Genomic DNA, 15,482 nt, shown 5'->3' with positions numbered 1-15,482 from the left:
AAAAACTTAAGGTACTCAATCTCTATTGTTTATAATTTATTTCTCAAAATTTAGAAGTGATTTGATTTCAGGAGAGAGAAAGAAAACATCACCTAATAAAGAACCTTCGGATAAGGCATGGCAAGAACCATTCCCTGGAAGCTGAACCAGCCATACTAAAATTATAAATTATGCTCCTTTTTTAAACAGAGAGTGTGATTTACCACTGAAAAAAAGTATATAAAGAGGATTCATTGCCTCTTGTAGAAAGTGTAAGTTCAGGTACTTTAGATAGTAACAATGATAGTTTCAACCATAAGCTGGAAATGACAGAGGAGGAGAAAGCCCAATGTACATCAGTCAATCACAGCATGACAAAGAGCTACCAATGTGAAAGAAAGGCAAACACTGTCTTAGAATGTATCAGCTAAATTATTTCTAGAAGTGATGGGAGGAGTATTAAGGGTATGGCACTGGTAAAGCATTGCTAAGACATCACTTCAATTATGGTGCGTAATTATGAACGCTTGTGTTCAAAAAAGATTAACTTAGGCTGGAGCAGCTGCAGAGAAGGACTACGAGGATGATGAGAAGAATGTAAAATATGTCATAAAAGAAGGCAGAAAAAGCTTGTCTTGTGTAGAGAGAAGATGACTGCTATTCCTAAATATAACAGGGTTGTATAGGAGCTGTTTAAGCTAAAGGACAGTCATGGTATAAAAACAAAGAGTATGAACTGGACATGAATAAATTTACTGTAAATTAGATCCTTTTTAATCAGGAGACAAACGAGGCTTTGAAACAATTTTTCGATAGGAATTTCAGAGATAAAAAGACTCTAACCAGCCTGAAGACAGAGCTTAAATCTACAGATGTTCAAGCTATAGCATCATTGTCGTGGTCCCTGCTACATCAGGGGACCAGAGCCAAATGGAAGGGTCGCCTCCTGGGGGCGGTTCCCCAGCACCACGGGGGTCAGGCATCCAGACGGGCACGGACAGCCTTCTCGCACCTCCTGACGGGCGGGCTCCCGCATGGTCTTGGCTGCCTGGCACTGCCAACTTGTCCTGACACTCTTCCCAAAACTCCCCTGGCCTGCGATATCTCACCAGAGATGCAAGAAACGTAGATCAGATGGGGACAATCACCTCAAAACTGCATGGACTGCTGAAACACAGATCAAACTCAAATTGTGATCGAGCCCTGAAGTCAGTATCTTACTAACTTCTCTCCTCTCTAAGGAGAGAAAACAGTAACTTCTTAAAACCAGTACAGTTTTCAGGCTCTCTGTTAATGTCAGAAATACACATTTAGAAGCTTGCACTAATTATTTATTTATTTGCTTCAAAATAAAGTTCAAATTCCAGAAAACCCTGAACAGAAAATGTCAGGGTTAGATCATATACAAATATGCAGTATTTAGAGCAGGCTGCCAAAAATAAGAATTACCTGGAAACCAAAAGAATATTTACTCTTTTTCTTGTACTTCATGGGAATATGAACCATTGCTTCAGTCACAAAAAGACAAGTTAGCATTTATTAATAATATTTCAACTAAATGTTGTCTGACTTGATTAAATATATGTACCTTTCTTGTTGCATAGAAAATGGTGATGCAGTGCTTTACTTCAGTAGCAATACAGTTTCAGTATGATCATACATTTTCTTCCCAAAATCTTAATTTTTTAAAAAAGGTCATTTCATTATATTGGCTTCCTGAAATGCTCAAGATTTATTATTTGTCCTCAGGGCACAAAAAATACAAAATCTCCTTATGAAGACCCTAAGCTATTTTCCCATAATTAGAAAAATCTCTGAACTACTTACAACTTTCTATGCCATCCATTTTTGCCTTCTTGAATGTCATGGCTCTTCTAATTAGATGGATAGTTTCTCACTTTGTTATTCTGAAAACTGTAACAGACCTATAAATTAAAAAAAAATCCCTCAAGAAACAAACTGTCAATAAAATGGACTAGTATTTAATGTTAAATTGCAAGTTCTGTGTTTAGAATTATTATTAGATATTTGCAAAACACAGTAGCTATTCTTACTTTTGTTCACGTGGCTTGTAGAATGCATAAAACTGTGCTTATGATTATTTCCCCTGAAAATATCCAGCTGATAATATACCATTTTTATCAGTTCAGAGATTATATTTTATCCGATGCAACTACCTGCATTCAAGAGGCTTTATTTTGTGACAAATAGAGCAAATAGTGCACATTTTCTTACTAGCAAAACTAGGAGAAAAATTTTTGTCAATTAAAACAGATGATGAAAATAAAGCAGAACCTTTTGTTATCTGTGTTAGACTGATTTATGAAAGTGAGCATTAGCTGAATGAGTTTTTAATGGATGTTTTGATATGTTGGTGGAGCTTTTTAAATAATAAATATTGTTTTTTTAAAGCTATTTGTATTTCATTTTATTCATTAATAAGGGAATATAAAGGATTTAATAAGCACAAAAGGCTTAAAATAAAAGAGTGTCACAAAATTACAATAGGTAGGACTCAAGAACCTGGACGCTCTTATAACTGATCAGGAGATGTCTCAGCTGGAAATTGCAAATGAGTTCACTTCAAAATTAAATGCTTTTTGAGTCTCTCACTAGGGACTGGAATTCAGCCTTTAAATACACATGGGAAACCATAAAATGTGAGTCAATAAAACGACGCATGAAAAGCCACTTGTACTGGTGAAACTCTTCGACATCGGCTTTTGAGAAAGCACTTCAGAGGGTTTGCAATAGCGTGAATTCCATGGCCAATACAAAAGCAATTTCTGTTAGCAGTAACCTTTCCTCCTGTTTCTTATCATGTACCAGCAAGGTGACATTAAATAGAATTTCACTTAGTAAATTCATTTACTTATTAAAGAAAAAGTAACTACCTGTAATTTTTAAGCTATGCTTAAAGGAAACTGCAGCTGCACTTCAGCTATTTCCGACTCTGAACTATGAAGCTGTTCATTACCAAAACCAGAGAGCACTCTGACAAGTCTCTGAATAAGAACAGCCGGGGTGGCATTCGGCTCCAGCCTGAGATGATCTAGATGCACCAGGACGTGAGAGAGGCATCTCAGATCCATGACAGCCAGCGTAAGCTGAGTCAACCCAGCCCACGGAGCCAGGGAGTTAACTAACCAAATGTACCTGTCTGCGTTAGGGCACCAAGTAATTCCCTAAACTTCATGGGCTGCATCAATCACACAATGACGTCTAAAGTCACCTGAGATGCTCAAGACATCCAGTGATGGACGGACTGGACACAAGACCCGCTGGAGTCTCATGTCCTCTGCTGGCAGTCGCTGGAGGCCAGGCTATGCCTACGCTGAGATGTGTGAATGCAAATCCTGTCCCAGCCGGCATCTTTAAAACTTTTTGCAGTGACTTTTTTTGCTTAGGAGTGTAATAAGGCAGTATTCACCTTCTTAAAGACAGTGAAAGAAGGGAAGAGATGAATCATTCATATAAGCCTGAAAATTTTCTTTGGCAATAGTTTGTCTCAGACAACAGAATTCAAGATTTCCTTTTCAAATTTAAAAATCTGCGCTTGAATGATTTCTCTATACTCAAGTTAATTTCTTTAAGGTGAAGCTATACCAAAATTCCCAAAGTCATGTTTCATAATTGTACAATATCAGTCTCCATATTTTACTAAAAAACATTGATGTTATAAAGGTCAGTCACACGAAAAGTCAAGAAAGAGGAAAATCAGCCAGCTGAATTTAGGTCATCTTTGGGGAAGGAATGGGAAAGGGTCTTACTGGGGAGATAGACTTTTGTGATCATTTTACTTACAGGACAAACAGCATAGCCCATTTCTTCTGGCTGGTTTGTAAATTTATGCTTTAGATATTAACTGAAATAAATTTGCTAGAAAGGAGGTCCTCTTTTACAGGCCAAAGACTCTATGCCAGTGACCTCCCTGTCTGCATTAAATTTTTAGAGTACTTATAACCTACTTGAAGGAGAGTTTTTTCCCTCTAGACTATTGTCCCCTTCTGACAAATTGTATGCATCTCTTACTATGATAGTTAAAATCTTAAAAGTTAATTTTCTGAGGAACACACCAATCATTTTATTTTCTTAAATATCAAATGCTTCTTATGTTATTAAATTGAAAACTGATGTAATAAAATGTTCTATTTTATGAAGTCCATCAATTTTTATGAGCTAATCTGTTCCATCCCTATGAGTTCACTGAACCTAGCTAACTTTTTTTCCATACTGAGTTCACTGAACTTAGCTATCTTTTTTTCCATGTATTCCATGTGATTATAACTTCTAACCTGAGCATATCTATGTAACTGCAAATTTAAGAAGCTTCGGAAACTGTCCAGTTTAACCCCATCATTTTCCTAGTTAATCAGCTTGCTAAGACGCTTCTCTATTTGCCATTGTTAAGAACAGTTTGCATCTTGTGCATCTTCTATCCTCCCTACCAAGTGCATCTACACCTCCCTTCAGATTAGCTTTTTTCCACAAAATTGCCCCACAGCTAGTCTAAGAATGAATAATATCACTGATGCCATATTATAATACTCTATAGTTTTCTTGGCCGTGTTTGCATTCCCTATGCTTTATATGTTTCTTAGATTGTTCTGCCAAATGATGAAGTAGCTGTGACATAAAACTTTTAGGGATTTCTGGTGTCTTTTTTTTTTTTTTTTCTTTTTGCCAGTATTTGCATTTGCCAATAATACACAGTAATAAAGGTAGTTTCTTCTCACCTAACTTTGGATTTCTAGAGTCCACAGCTGAGCTAGTCACCTTAGGTCCTACTAAAACCGGTGGCAAGAAATAAGCAGTTTTGGAGAACAAGTCATCCACCTACTTTAGATGGCTACTTCAGGGTTAAGATGAACTATGTCTCAAAAGTGCTTGTTTCTCTCCCCAGAGCAGACAGGAAGCCCAGGGTGACTAGCTCAGCTTCTTGCCACAGCCCTGGTGTCATAAGTGACTGTGACAGCTGTCTTTCAAATTTCCTCTGGATAAATAGCAGCTAGCGTCAGAACGTTAGGTCCTCAAAAGTACTTTGCGTTTCAGTGTCAGTCCTTGGAAAACTGGGCACTTGGAGGCACTTCTGCTCTATGAGTGCCTCAGCTTCCAGCCAGTCACCCAAGTCTCCACATTATACACAGCAAAAAATGAAGTACTTAATAAAGAGATCCTCAGAAATTAGCTGAGGAGTCCAGCTGGGTGTGAAATATGGACAAAAGTACTAACAATTCCTGGGTTTAAAAATGTAAAAAACAGAATAACTAAATTCTCTAGAAATATTTCTCATGATAAAAGCCATAACAGTTCTTGAGTCTTGTATAATACAGCACAGACTGCTCAGTTAGAGTATATCAGCAGAGAGTAAATAAAGAGTAGTCCCATACTAAGCAAAAAGTACTTTAGATTATCACACTTATATGATATTCGATAAGTAGAATTATTAAAAGCAAATCTGAATTTCATATTCAAGCTAAATCTTCAGCCAAACTTCAGTACACCTATTGTACACCTTTTTGATAGTCTCGGGCAAAACTGCAGCTAAAGCAGTTTTCCTCTATGTAGTACATCCTGGTTTATTTTGGCTGAACCCTGACACAATATTACTGAAGATTTTTTTAAGGAGTTCATTACACCTTTGCCCTTCTTAAGCAAAGGTTATCACAAAGCTGTCTGTATAAGTGAGTTATGACTACTGGTTGGTCACTAGTGCCTGTGATATTACTTCTTACATGTTCAGTGATAAATTTAAGTAGGCAGTTGACAAGGAGGAATCTCAATCAAGACCAGTATTGTGAAATCTAAAGATAGTAAGGTTTCATTTACAGAGATAATAACTTCAATGTATGAGTGCTGAGCAAGCAGGTGGAATAATTTCAACAAATTTACTATTCATATCAAAATTAAAAATTAACCTTTCTAAAAATTAAGACCTTCAGAATAAAATCGTTCTTCAAGAATTTTTCACCTAGACTTCATTAATGCTTGTATGTTCATCCTAGCAGCTAATACTGTCAGTATTTATTGATTCAGTCTTCTAATAGTTACATCATCTTTGCAGCATGTCAGAGAACGTCAAGGTGACCGTGATGCCATATGACTGGAGTATGACTGTAATGTCACAATACATTTGTGTCAGTTCTTTATTCAGAACAGACATACAACAAATCTCAGAGTGTTAGAAGAGCAAAATATTGACTTGTTTAATAAACTGCTGTGTAAAATGTTTCAGCACTTCCTGTAATGCTGCCAAAGCAGTATGGTCATAGAAAATGTAATTATATTTTTCACTGTTTGCCATAAGTGTTATTATTAATGGCTTACAATTACAGAAAATTCTTGCCATGGAAGCACTAAAAATTTTACTTTATACACAAGAACCATGTATTGATTACCAGCCAATGGAGCTTTAAGCAGCAATTTGGTAGCCATTCTGCCATTAGAACTGCTATGAGGAAATATCAAAAAGTTATTTAAATAAAACTATCGAAACTAGAATTCAGCTATGGCACTTTGACCAATGCTATGTCTTCCCAAAACACCATGAGGTCTTTCAACATTCAGATACGTAACTTGATGTTATCTGAAAAACCATTCTCACTAACACAGCAGTGAAGCATTTTACTTTCCTGCAATGAGATTTGATAACATACTTCCTGTATCACCTGGATTTCTCCTGAAGGTTTGCTTCCTTCAAGCATTTGACCAGCTCAGGCTTGGGTTTATGAAAAGACATGTGCTTGGTTAAAAACTGCCTTTGATTTTAATAATTGCATTGTTTTACATAAGGGTTGAAATGAGACAAAGATTATAGTACATTGATTCATTTGATACTTAATCAGTTCCTATTTTATATGTATTTTAATATCTTGAAATTATAGCTTTAAATTATATGGAATGTTTTCTTTCTTTCCATGAGCAAAACTCACTGTCCTCACAAACAGGAGTCCTGTAGTTCATCAAAAATAATTAAAATCAGATAGATAAACTAATAAAAACATGAACACAAGTATATTTAATTAAAATAATTAAAAAATCATCATTCTTTCTCCTTCTCTTTCAAGAACTTGATAAAGTAAGGTGCAAGGACATACCTGGATTGATATCATCACCCTGGAATAACAGATTTTATTCAGTAATAAAATCCAACTTAGCAGAAACAAGGAACTGGCCTATCCCAAGGCATAAAGACTTCATCTGATGCACTTTTTCTTCACAGTCTTAGCCTGGAAATTTTGTAGCAAGGAGGACTGGATTGGACCCACTTTAGGAGTGGCTTGAGGACATCACCCTTGAGAGGTGATGCTCACATATGAACAAATGCTTTTGAGTAGTTTCCTAATTTTCACACATCTGCATAGTCTCAAATTTTGTAGCCTCAGGCACACAATGTATTTAGGAAACACCTGTCTTTGGTGTGGCACAAACTGTGACTGTGACCGTGTGCCCACGCAGAGGCATAATCCCTCCTTCTCTCTGACTACGAATACTCACAAATTGGCAGATATGGGGAAAGCAGTCTGATCTCAACATTTGTTTGTTGTTATGCGCCAGAAATTAGTTTACAAACTTGTCTTCAAATTACAATAATAACCGTTTCCCAATATTATTTCAAATTTGCAAGAGGCTTCAATGCATCTTAATTGATGAAGTCCAAGAGCCCAGTAATTTCAGCTTGAATATGTGATCGCATTCTGATAAACACAAAATGCCAGGAAAATAATAGGCCTGGCAAAACAGGAAAGTTATGAAGAGGGGGCTCTGACTGATTCCAGCAACATGGGACAGTTGTGATTGCAGAAACGAGCACGGGACAAGAACCGACGCAGGCAGGCGCATTAGCAGTGTGAGGTTCATGCAGCCATGGGAACATTTGCTTAATATATTCTTGAGGCATACACACACACAAAGCAATTTTAAGATGGCCCTAAACTTCTAGATGACGGCCTTTTTTCCCCACTTTATCAAGATACTTCTCTGTTACTAAGAACTACCATGCTATTTCAACTTCAGCCTGTCAATCCATCTGAATGGGGCTCTCAAAGCATAAAGACAACGTCTTTTAGAGGGCAATGTATTTTGTTATTGCTGCTGCAGTCAATGAAGGCTAATTTGTTTTTCCTTGACTTTTATGTACTATTATCCATATTATAACAAGTCACGAACAGTTAAAGATCGGGTTTTATTGTGCCAGTGTGTCTGGATAGAATAATAAAGAACAATGCCCTCTCTTTAGAGATCACGCTCTAATTAACTGGTGAACAAATAAGACAAATGTTACAGTGAGAAAATAAAATAATAATAATAAAAGAATTGAGTCATACACTGACATTTCTCTAATCAACGCCAAATAGGAGTGATTCACCTATCAACATAGCAAAGATGGATTTTAAAGTAAGATTTCAATGAAAACAAGCAGCTCAGCAAACTTCCACAAATTTCCCCAAGCACAGAAAACATCATGGAGAATTAGCTGAAAAGCTAGATCACTCTCTCTCTCCGCAATGTCTTGCTATTCCCTTAGCTGTGTCCTGGGGTATAAGAGCAGGCAGTTCAAGGCCTCCACAAACTCCATGAGTATTTTAACTGCTAACTTCTATGCAAAAAATGGCCAGACCAATTCCAAGTCTGGCTGCCCCCATTTCCTTTTCTTCCAGCTGTTTTTTTTGTCAGTTTTTTAACGAAAGCGCGATATGTAGGGGCTGATATGTGGAAGTGCTGAGTCCTTTCAACCAACACTGTAATTAACAGGAGCTTTCAACATACGAATCGCTATGCAGTGTTGAGTATCTCCAAAAATCAGATTGTAGTCAGCTTAAAGCGGATACCAAACTCACCGCATACTTTCAATCTTAATCACTGTTTTTAATTTAGTGCTGGTAAAATGGAGATAACGCTACAACCTCCCACTGAACCTGTTTTTTACAAAAATAAAAATTAGGGATGTGCTGACTTACGGCATTCAGAGTGCAGCAATGAAACATGGTACTTGAAACTAGGATGAAAAAAGGAGTGTGAATGATTTAGTTTGCCAGGAACAAAAATGTATGCATGTATATGTGTGTGCGTGTGTGTGTGTGTGTGTGTGTGTGTATATATATATATATATAAATAAAAAATATAAAGATGTTTATTTTATATATATAAATATAGTCTGTTATTTTAGACTATTAAAATGATCTACAGTCTTGCACACTTAGAATAGGATTACTTACTACTTTTGATAGCTGTTAGATAAAATTCAGCAAGCTGTCACAATAAATATTTTAATCTCTTAATATATTTCTAATGAATTCCATACCTTATTGGGACCAAAATCTTCTCAGGGATATGAAACAGTGAAAAAACTGATGTGGTCCCTTCACAAACTTTTACTTTAGTTTTTTACTATATGCATTTTATTATAAATTAAAATGCAGTAAAAAAGATCACATTAAAATTCAATGATGCTCTAAGTTTTCACCATACCATTTTCTGGCCATCCCAATGGAGAAAAACAAATGTATATAAGAACTAGAAGAGCATCACTACTGAATAAATGCACCTACTAAATTGGACCAGAGCTGGCCCCAACACATCAATTAGCACTCTGTTTTTAGCTATATAAAACTGCCTCTAAAGGCATTTTCTTGTTTAAAAACTCTGGGGGCCCCTTTACGAGCGCTGCCACACTGTAAAATATCCTCCTCTGTCTCCACTGCGGTGACCACCTATCGTTTCATATGCAAAGCACTAAGCGCTGCTGGTGGTGTTAACCTCTCTCCCGCACTCGCTACGCAAAGCTAACCAATACAAGCAACATCACGCGTGCCACACTTTTATGTAGGTTCATTCTCCTTTTCATCCTTGACCACACCACTGCTAATAGGAGCTTTTAATGCTTTATAAAAGAAATAATAAAAAACACTTGTAGTGTAACTGGGGGCTTCCCTGCATAGCAGGCAAAACCAGGTGTTGATGCCCCAGAACCAGGGCTGCGTCGCTGCTGCCGTGGCGGGGGTCAGGGCAAAGAGGGCCCGGGAGGCGGGAAGAGGACTGTCCCCACGCCGTCCCTGTCCCAGCCCGCCGCCGACTTCTCCTGCCACAGAGCTCGTCGGCCGAGCAGAAACGGGGCCACCCTGCCCTGCTCTTCCCTAAGGTGACCTGCAGAAGGGGGTGAAGGTGTTTAAGGTGGGACTGGGCCAAAGTAGACTCCTATTAGGCCAACATAAGTATTTTCTGTGTAGGCTCTCTCTAGCAAGCCGGTTCCTCCACCCTCTGGGTATTGCTGTCTGCCCCAGACATTTCCATTTGGGGAATTTTTTTTCTTAGTAAGTGGAATACTTAAGGACACAGTCCTCCTTTCCTCAACAGGTAAGCATGGGCAATTATCACCTCTGCCACGAAAAAGAAAACATACTCAGCTATAAAATTGAAATTGTTTCTGTAATGCACACCATACATGACAGTCAAGCACTTTATGTAGAAAGGTCAACTTCTAGCCATAAGTACACTTTAATGGAAATTAAATGTCATGACACACAAACTTTGAAAGTTTTATGGTCATCACGATTTTGTTACAGACTACTTATAGGGGGATGTATCTTAAAACTAAACTCATGTGTAAACTTTCTTGACCAATATCAGTTTGGCACCAATTCACCATTTAATTGACTGTTAACAAATTCTCCAAGATATGACCTCTATACAGATATTTTATCTTCCTGTTAATTAGTAATTATACATTGGCAGGAGAAACAGCGTTTCTTTCCAATTATTCCAGAACTCAGTGATTATTTAAACTTTGCTAATTAACAGTGGAGGGCCAGTACATCTTCTGGGCAAATTGTATTTGATAATCCCTATTAAAATATACATGGCAGTAGCTGACTTGTAACAAACAACAAAAAAAAGTGGCAGTTCAAAGGGTATTAGATACAGCACAAGGCAAATGGGGGCCTATTAAAACTTCCCCAACTGTTCTAATGAGGATGCTGAGGGTCATTTCTTCCTAGTTTACCATCTGTTTGGTTTCTGGCAAATATCTCCGGTGTGAAGGGAGGGTCCTGCAGCCCATTTGGCTTGTCACAGAGTGAAGCAGGGCTCTACAGCAATTTCAGTTAGTAACAAAACTGCACTTCAAGAGCAGTCTTATGGACACAGTCGAAAACTTTTTTTCTTAAAAGCTGGCATTTAGAGATCATTCCTTAATTTTTAAAGCTGTGAACAAGTACGGAGGGGCAAAGGCTGAGCAGCAGGGAACAATTTCATCAGCTCGCCTGAAAAGCAAAATCCAACAGTTGGCTTTTTTTCCACCTCCTTACAATGTTAGTGGGGGATGTTTTCCTTTATCTGGCAACATTCAAAAGCAAAACATTGCCCCAGAACCATCGGCGTTTGCGCATAAACTGATGCCAAACCCAAGCCAGAGAAGGCTCGGCAGTGCTCGCAGCCCCTCGCTGGCGCAGGGGCACGGCGCACCACTGGCTCAGCGTCTCCGGAGGCTCCCCTCCGGAATATGAGAACCTTCATAGCATGGAAGCAATGAACTGCAAGAGAAAAGACTGCAAGATGATCTTTTAAAAGAGTATCTTTCATATTCTATTTTACTGCTTTCTAGCAGATGCGATTCCCCTGTTCAGATATTAAAATGTTTCCAGATAACTCTCAAAGGTTCTTATAAAGTAGCTTACAGAATTAAACAAAACCTAAAATTTGCCAGCAGTTTAGGACCTTGCCGCAGAAAGGAGACATCTGTTTTAAAAGACAATAAGTTTAAAGTTGTGTAAACCTTTACAGAAAATAAGCCAAAAGATTTTCTATTACTGAATTAGGCCTGCGGCAACAATTTCCAGTGTAATGAGAGCTTTGAATCCTCTTTCTATACTGGAAACAATAGAGCCTATGTACTTTTAAAAGGATCTTTTAATTTAAGGTTAAAAGATTAATGTATATACAAATATTATCCTAAAATAACTTGTTTATTCTGGACTTATTAAAATGTAAACATGCTGGTAATTAATAACAGTTTTACATAAAATGAGATATATTTTTGCTGAACTATAAAGGCCTACAGCTTTCACCGCAGTTTGCAAACAAGAAAGAAACTAATTAGACCAAACTCAAAATTTAAATAACTTGTCATATGCTCATGACATGAAAATCTACCAGGGCGCTGGGTCGCGCTGGGAAGAACGCGGACGGGAGCGATTCGGTGTGACTCGCAGGTCAAAGGCGGCCTTTGACGTGCGTGGCCCAGCACGCGCGCTTGGCTCCAGCCCGCCGCGCGGGACCATTTCACGCAACGAGACACGTGCAGGCTCTCGGCACGCAGGGCTCCTCATCGCTGCGGAGGGATTACGCTCTAATCTTCTCCTTTAACGGTGGAAATTGCAGAAATGGCATTGTGACCTTGATGCCGAGTGCATAAGGCTTTGGAGAAGTTTCACGGTGTTCTCGTACTTATCCCGAGGTGCAGGACGGTAGTCCCACCACCTGCCAAACCCAGTGAGCCTTAATCCCGTTTGCGAGCCGTCGCTCCTGTCGAACCCCGCCACCAGATCTGCAGCTTCCTAGCCCTGCTCTCCCACTTTATCTTACGTTCTTGGAAGACCGCAAGCAGTGAGAGCCCTACCCGACCGTCGGAGACGGCGGCCGTGCGGGAGGGCAGCCTGGGAGTGCCGACGGCCACCCCGCGCCCAGAGAGCGGCTGAACATCGCCCGGGCTCCCCGCACCAAGAGCAGGCAAAGGGAGGGCGACCCGGGGACGGGGGGACACCACAGGAAGTGGAGCGGGGTGGGACTGATGCTGGGGCGGACCGACGGCAGCGGAGGTGAGAAAGGGGAAGATGAAGAGTGGGAACAAAGCTGGAGCACAAAGCTGAAGGAAAGCGTAACCGAGCCCCAGACCCACGCCAGACTGACTGGGAAATAAGAGTAGAAACAATAACGGAAAGATGCAATTTAGCATATCCGTCGTATCAAGGGATCTTACTAAAAAAAGAAACACTATGTTTAAAAGCTAGATTTAAGGTTCATTTCTGTAACTCAGAGCTCATGCTCACAGCTTGGCTAGTGAGGTTTCAAATAAACATTTATGTATTATCCCAGTTCTAGTTTTAGCTTTACAAAATTAGTTTTACTGTTTTCTGAACCCAAACAAAGGTTCAGCTTGGGACAAAAAATGAATACTTAAGACCACTATTAAGTTTTATCCGACAAAGCTTACTCATTTTTCCCTAGCGCCATTAGGAGTTAAAAGGCTTCCCAAATAAATATTTCAGCAAGTTTCACGTTAGTATAATCCCACAGAGGAAACCACAAGCACTTTATTTATTTGGCTACGCAATATATACCAAAAAATCCCAAAGAAAACATAATCCTAAGAATTAAATTTGTTAGCGTTAACATATTTTATCTTCTTTCTTTAAAGGCTCCTGATGTGGTGAACCAACTAAGATAACTGACAATGATTGTGCCTTCATCAAGTGGCTTCCTAAATTAGGTAATTAAAAGATAATTGTAGCCACAATATAGTAACTTACGGTACAAAAGGCAGATTCGTGTATGTTGGGAAGACTTCATAGAGTCAAGACAGACTGGAAGATTATGATAATCTAGTGTGACCTCCTGTGTAACACAGACAAGAGCACTTCAGTGGTAATACTTGCAAGGGAGAAAAATCATTCTTCCCTGCTCTGTAAGCAACTGCTATCAACCCAATTTCAGAATATTCCTATCTCCAGATTTTTAAAGGCCCAGCTTTGGCCCCCTGTCTACTCTATGACAAGTCACTTAAGTCTTCAAATGGAGGTCTCTGAATCTTACATAGTCTTCAACATTTTAAAAAAGTTAATTTAGAGTGAGCTAAACCCAAGCTGAACATCATGTTTACTCAATGGAAAGGAAAAGCTGCTGCCTTGCTAATTAGAAACGATGATAAAACAAATGGATCCAGGCTTACCTGAGAAAGCGCTTTGTGTTTTCTTCAGAAAACAAAGTAATGGCATTCCCACCTATTATTATATTAAACAGTGTATTAAATATTGTGGAGACTACTCTCTTTCTCCTGGAGGCTGTAGATTTTTAAACACTGTTAATTTTTAAGAGCAGATCATCCACATGCTAAATGCTTTTTGGAAGAGGTCAACCTTCTCACCTCTCACTGAAGAGGGGAGAAAGAACAAGTTTACGTAGTTCCAGCCCTGGGAGCCCTCAGTGCATCATGGATTGAACATTCACATAACCCTAAATCTACAAGCTGTTGCCGTTTTTTCTTCAGTATTTACCTTCTACTGTGACTTCAAAGACAGAGCACTAGAGCATCAGCTCTTTAGACTCAGTCTGATAGTTTTCTTCAATATATATGCAAGTTTAGGAGCTAGCAAAGACAAACAGCAAAATGAGATTTTTATCTAAAATGCTGCATAACTAACAATTGTAACACAACTGACTCTACAGTGTGCCTGCATAAAGATCAGAAGAAAGGTCATGGATGGAAATAGATTTTCCCTGAAATGGATAAAGGAATATCCATAATTGAACAGTAGACCTCCCTCAGGCATTATGTTTCAGAACTCGTATTGACAAACAAAATGAAGTAGTTCTAACTATGCGTGACCGTTTTTGCATATCTTCAGCTTTAATACTTTTCCAGCCTGTAGGCTTGGATTTTCTTTTGGTGCATAGAATGCACATTTAACCAGTCTGGTTGTTGATTATCTTACCAACAACTGAATGGTTAAAATAACACAAAATGTTGTCAGATTAAAAAAGGCCCTGTCTTTTTTTCCTTCAATATCTGACACACTGAGATACCCACTATAACAGTCCCTTTCTATGAACAAAGATAGAAATGTAGGAAAAAATATATACATATTTTTGTAAATGCACAAAACTATCTAGGTTCTTAAATATTTTACTTAATCTTCATTCTTAAATTATTTAGATGTGATTAAACATGATATATACCTTGCTTGATGAGTTTTCAGTAAAGAATCAAGATCTCCCTAATGACAAGACACAAGCACCTATTTTATTGCAAGATTATAGTTTGTAAGTTGACCATCCCAAAAATTTCAGAGATAAGTGCTCTCCTTCTCTCTTACTCTATCAGATCCTGCTCATCTTGTAATGAACACTGTGGGGAAGGCGAAACAGCAGTATTCCTTCTTCTGGAAAAATACATATTTAAGTAAATTAAATATATAAGTTATTAATTAATTATTAAACATGTTATTGCAAATGCACCACAGTTGTATCAGAGATACAACTTTGTACTCATTTCTGTAAATTTATCCTGGTTTGCTAAGGGCCACTTGAAGTTCCTCCAAAGTAACTGATATCACTAAGATATCGTCCAGATAAGTGGGAGACTGGAGGCAGTAGTTAGATGAAAAAATAGAAATGCACAGATAGAAATCTTGATCAAATTTTGAGAGCTGCAGGTAAAATTTTGGAAGTAGAAGATGAAAACATGCAAACTGTATCCATCAGTACCTTCAGTATAGATGATAATCTCT

At 38.3% G+C, this 15,482-nt stretch overlaps 1 protein-coding gene across 1 annotated transcript in view; it reads right to left on the bottom strand.

Annotated features, from left to right (window-relative positions):
* RELN (reelin) overlaps nucleotides 1–15,482 on the bottom strand; it is a 306,076-nt gene that overhangs the window by 239,966 nt on the left and 50,628 nt on the right. The window lies entirely within an intron of this gene.

Source organism: Apteryx mantelli, chromosome 1 (genome assembly GCF_036417845.1).
Source record: "Apteryx mantelli isolate bAptMan1 chromosome 1, bAptMan1.hap1, whole genome shotgun sequence".
NCBI lineage: Eukaryota > Metazoa > Chordata > Aves > Apterygiformes > Apterygidae > Apteryx > Apteryx mantelli.
Note: the sequence above shows the minus strand (reverse complement) of the source record. Positions and strands in the feature narration are given on the sequence as shown.